This window comes from Dromaius novaehollandiae, chromosome 5 (assembly GCF_036370855.1).
Source record: "Dromaius novaehollandiae isolate bDroNov1 chromosome 5, bDroNov1.hap1, whole genome shotgun sequence".
Lineage (NCBI taxonomy): Eukaryota > Metazoa > Chordata > Aves > Casuariiformes > Dromaiidae > Dromaius > Dromaius novaehollandiae.
The window spans coordinates 9,720,162-9,726,161 of NC_088102.1; positions in this window are offsets into that span (position 1 = coordinate 9,720,162).

The window sequence follows — 6,000 nt, forward strand, 5'->3', positions numbered from 1 at the left end:
TGCAAAAAGTCGTACTTCTTGTTTACTTCTTAATGGCAGCAAAGCTTCCTGAGTAACAAAATCTGGTGGCTAAGAGTTGATGTTAAGCTATTTCAAATTAAAAAGAAGTAAGAGTACCTAAGCACAGGAAAAACTTACCAATTGTAGAGGACTTTCCATTCCTCACCATTTTAAAACTGTTATTGGATGGGGTCAGATGGGGTTCCTGAATGGTTTGGTCTGGAGTGAATAAAAATGAAATTCTTGAAAGACTTAAAGACTTGTACTTTTAAAACCTGTGAATGCTACATGGGAAAGCTATCTTGCTTTTCTTTGTATTGCCAACGTCACTAGCCTCTGAAAATGGCAAAAGAAATCTGATGCTCTGTGCTCAGTCTGAAAATGTCATAAGAGAAGTATACCCAAATCACTTTGTGATTATTATTTTTAGAGTGGCAATTTTAAAAAGAAAACAAACTGTGAGCTAAATTTACTTGATATTGGCAAACATTTTGATCCCAGTGACATGAATTATTACGAGCTTGGAATTATATCAGTTACTCTCCATTACTGCCCAAGGGCTTGCTGCTATTGTGATTAATAAGCCAAATCCTAGGGTGTCCTTTGCATTTGTGGGGAAGGTCATGTGCAGTTTAGAAGTGGAGGATCTGCGGAGAAAGCAGTGCAAGCACAGTAGCAGCACTGTATGTAAATCAGGGTCATATCATTCACGCACTGCTCTAGTTGAGCAGAAGATGGGCACTGCCTGATGTGATCCAGGCTCAGAGGCCTCTGGAAAACGAGCGCTTACTCAATGCTACCTGCACTGCAGAAGTGCAACTAGCTGCTGCAGCTTACCAAGGAATATAGGACTATTTGGGTCTATCTAACACGAGCAGACACAGAGAGAAGTCACGTGACTTGATAGATTTTGAAATTTTTGTGATGCTTTTCCATGGAGTGGAGAAATTATCACATATGTGGACAAGCTGTTCTAATGCATAATTACTCTCCACATTACAAGCATGCCCCATATGTCTAACTCTATCTTTAGTTTCAGCGCGTATCTTCAGTCATGGAATTGGGGTACACTGTGTGCATTTGATTGTAGAGATCTCATCAGGAGGAGGTCAAGCCATCTCTTAATGTGACTTTGTTATCTTGAGCTTCCTCTTGCCAACTTTGTCATTTTTTTACTGAATCCCCCCTTTAATTTTTCAAAATCCTTTTTGCATTGTGGGTGTAGAACTGCATGCAGGAAACTGGACTATCTGGAGATGGAAGCTGATGTCAACAGAGTTAACTTTCTCAAATTTGTTCATCTCTTAAAAAAGACAGCGTCAAGTCTCTTTCTGACCAGATTTATTTTCCATAAAATCGTCTTGATTGCATTAATTATGCTACTATCTGTTAATTATTTCCTGATTTTCTCCCATATCAGATTTTGCGTGCAGTCAATTTCCGATGAACCAACTGATAGTTATGCAAGTTGTATCAGTGGCCTCTTTCTGTACTGGCACAATACCATCTCCCAGGCTTCTGGGACTCCCCTAATCTTCCAAGGGTGGTTATGAATCAAGATCAGTGGCTCAAAAAGCTGCTCCACAAATTCTCTTAGAAAAGCTGTGATCTGCATTGTCTCAGCCTGCAGACAAGCTTGGGAAAATTATGTCTTCACATGCAAACCCCTTTGCATGGGACTTTCTGCACTTAGCTTTGGTTATCTAAAAGCCAACATCTAGCCTCAGCTTGTCAGGCTGGCTTTCTCTGATGTCCGTGCAGAGCAGGAAACACTGCCAGAGGGTGATTCCTTCCATCCAAGGGAGCCCAGACCTTTGCAGATGCCTATCTCTCTCTATTGACGAAAGAAAGAGCAAGTCCAGTTGGCTCAGAGTACGTGGCTGCTGGTTAGTTTGTGCTAGAGGTAGGATGTGTCTTGACCTTGTGCCCCAAATCCCACAGGCTGCACCCTGAAGAATTCCCTGGATTTCTGTTTCCAGCCCTGTGACTAAGACAGCCACCAGATCTCACTCTTGGAGATTTCTTTCTCACATATGTTCTCACATAACTCTCCATGTCTTGCCAGCTATCTCTAGCAGTAATCACTGATATTAACACCTTCCAGGACTGATTTCAGTTCTCCTAAAGCTAGATTTTGCTCTTTTGCCATTTTTTTCTTTATTTCTTTTATAAACTCACTTTGCTTAAAACAAGGCGCTCTCAGCCTGTAGAGGCTTTTGTGTACTTTTCTGTCTGGGAGCAGACACACAAACACATAGATAGACACATATATGTCTGAATGTGTTGGAGATGTTATTCTAAGCAATAATAGAAATCAGTGATTCCTGGCACATTCTCCACCAGCAGAGTATCATTCCCCTGTAAATAAATACATTAAGCAGGCGGCACTGTGGTTGTACGCAGGCTCCCTTGCACATCTCAGCCTGTCATTGCAAGTCCTGAAGGAAGTTCTCCAGAGAAAAAGGCCTTTTGTCTCCTCCAGGGCTGTGTAGTTTGCATAATCTGGTTAAATAAAACTAATACACATGTGGACAAAGAATTGGGGGGGGGGGGGGGAAATGGTAGTATAAGTAAGGCTGAGTGTTCTGCCTAATCTGACAACAATATAATATATCGTTTATTTGTGTACACTGGAACAACTCCTTGGGACTGCGGTCTGTTCCTGTTTCCCAACAACACTGTCATTAAAACAATGGGCACTGTAATTACTGTGATAAAAAGCCATTATTGCTTCAGTTCTTCATCTGGCCCATGTGCAGAAGGAAGAGGTTTCCTTTATAATCTCCCTGCACAAGGAGCGCAGGGACCAGAAGGCTCCTTCTCCCACTGTCTCTGCACGTACAAAAGATTTCTCCACACCGGAGACGGCAGTGTGAGAGCCTTTGTCTTAAATGAAAGGGCATAATACAGGCCTTCTGCCAGCGCTGGCTCCGCATGAAAGCAGAGCCTTTATGTCCCAGCTAACTGTTGAACTGCGTACAATACTGTAAAATCTGCACTCTCCTATTACCTCAGCTGCCTTTGCATTGCTGGAGTGCTGCTGAGCCTTAAAAAGAGGCAGGCTCCGTGCACAAGGTTGCAGCTTCACAAAGTTGGTGTCGGTGGCAGAGTGTAAAATCTGCTGGCCCAGCACAACCAGCCTGGTGATAATGAGGCGGGTGGGTCGGGCAAGAGAGATGATTAATACCTCGAAAACAGTTGCTCAAGCTTTTTCTGCAGCTGGGCCATTTCGTTCTAGCAAACTGCATTTTAGCTTCTGTTCAACTCAGTTTTTCGTTTAGAACCTGCTGGTTTTTGCAGATCGCTTGTTTGCTGTGAGCTTGCTGCCCGGCTCTTGTAACATCACTGCAGGAGACAGCCCAGAGGCGGGCCTTTTTGGACCGGCCTTCGTGCCAAACTGAAGTGTTTTAAATGAGCCCAATAGCTTGTAGAAAAATCTGCAAACACAGCCTGTAGAGCCAAAATGCTGGCTAGTCTCAGGCAGTGCCTCTCCACTGCCTTCAGCAGTGCCGCATCGATCTTCGTCCCCAAGAAGCTGGCGGTCCGTCCTTAGCATGCTTCCAAGTGCTTAAGCAGTCACTTAAATACTTCAGGTTGCTTAAAAGGGGACAGAGTCTGGCTGCTGCAATTTTCGCTTCCATAAAGTGTCTGCCTTTGGGCTCTTACAGTGTGAAGTACTGACTTCATTAGGGACAGAGGAAACTGCTCCCCCGGATGCATTGGTCACTGAGAAGAAGGCACGCCGGCAGCAAACATTGCCCAGCTGTCCGAAGCGAGTGACTGCTGGACGGTGGGGGGACAGGAGCTTCCCTATCCAATGAGAATTGCAAAAGACTGCCCATAAGTAGCTGAGATGATCATTGCTATTGCCAACACCCTCTTTTAGAAACCGTTCAACCCGTTGCAAGCATAACTGATGTAAATTGAGTATGTCAGGCGGAGCAGAAACACCTACCCCCTCCCCGGAGCTCCTCTCCCCTCATTTGACAAGGTACAAACAGAAAGCCCGCTCACATGTGAGCAGAGAGCACCAAACATTGCATCGAAAAGCAGAAGCCGTCCTGTTCCAATCTGCTGCTTGTCAGGATTTGACAGCGTTGTGAAATATAAATGATCTCTGAGATAGCAACGCCTGCCTCAGTCGCCGGTAAACAACTCCCTTCATTAAAGAGATGCTTTAGAAATGACAGCACCAAATTATATTAATATTTTTGTGAAGTGCTCTCCAGCCAGAGATACCAAAGCAAGGTTTGCCATTGAGTTGCCAAAAACATTTCTTTGCAAGCAGAGGGCCTCCCAGTTGAAAAGCAGAAGCAGACTCCAACTGGGACAAAAGTGGACCTATTTGGGCATAAGGGAAAGGACTGTGAGGAGGCAGACAGAATTTTTATGATGCTCCCTTTTCCTGCAGAGTATCGACTGTAACCTTTTCTGACCCACAGATTTTTTTTGGTTCTGAGTTTGTTCAATGCCTAATTCAATATCCTCAGCCATGACAGTAACTCGTAGGCCCTGTCCTGCAGTGCAATCTTGCTAATGATTATAAATGGCTGGATCTGAAACCTGCTTGATCCGAAACTACCTTCTACTGTCCAGCACCCTCTGCAACCTTCTCGTTAAGAAAGCAGATTCAGAAACACCCCTGGGGAAGGAGTCCTGAGTCATCCTGCCTCTCTCTTCAGCATTCGGATTCTTTTTGGAGACTTTTCAGTTAGGTTTTTGCCCTGATTTCGTTTATCTTTGAGATCTGCTGAGATTAGAGTCCAAGGCGGAATGGCTGCAATGAAATCATTAGCGATTCTGCCTGCATCCTGCACTGAGTCACGGGGAAATTAATAGGGTAATATTGGCTGTATGTATTTCTCAAGCGAGAGATTGCTGGATCAGACTATGTCAGAAATACCACTTGTGAGACTAGGCTGCAGGCAGCAATAGAAAGCATTTCATAAGACTTCCAAACTTCGGGGGGGGGGGGGGGGACACGAAAATATTTGATCCTCTTCTTGTCAGAGTGCTTTATCTGAGCTTCTTTTATACTCACATTTGCCATTGAAGGTTCAGTCCCTGAGAAGCTGCCTGCTCCTTCCCTTCAGAAAAGATCTGGGCTGCTCTGTGCAGAGCCCTGACTGCTCCTCGCGCTGCACCCGACCGGCACTGCAGTGAGGCGCTTCCCCGGCACCATCTGCAAGGGGAAGCCAAAGCAGAAAACTCTTTGGCATTTTTGATGTGAAAGTGTGAGAGTTATTTTTGCTGCTAAGAGTTTCCAACAGCCCTGGTTGTCATATTTTCATTGCATTGTTCAGCTACTTATTTGGGAGAGGGTTTTTTTTTTTTTTTTTTTTTCATTCCCTGAAGATTTTTTCAGCACATCCCTTCACCAGCTGGTTAAGTTCTTCCAGCAGGTAATAATCCCTCCTCTTCCTCTTCCTTTTCCTTTTTCCACTCAGAATCTCATATAAAAGACAATTACATAGCTGGCTGCAGCCATCTCTATGTAGTTAAAAATATGGTAATAAAATCTACCTCTGTATCTGAAAACACACACAGGCCAGGACACTCTTCTTTTTTGACCCTTTCAAATTAGATGTGTGAGTTCAAACAAGAACTTCAAATTATTTTTCTGTCATTCAAGCACAAAATCACGTGGGTTTCCCTCTCTGTTTCATCTAATTTTCTACCCAGCAAAGAAAATAAGCTTGAGTATTTTTACAGTGCTGCCCCAAATATCACTATATTTACAAGCACAGTGTATGGATGCTAAGTCCAGGAGTAATCATAGTGTTTTGTAGCAAAAGAGGATGCGGTTTTGTTATGGTGTCCACCAAAACCTGGTATATGATGCAATTACCCCTACAGTACTTTCCTTTTGGAAATGTTTGGTTGCTCTCACGCCCAGAATTTTTGATGAGCTAACGATAAACTACCCCCATTGTTTGTATAAAGGGTAGCTGTTATTTCCTTAGGTAATTTTCAATTTATGGAGAGTTTGGTCTCCACAAA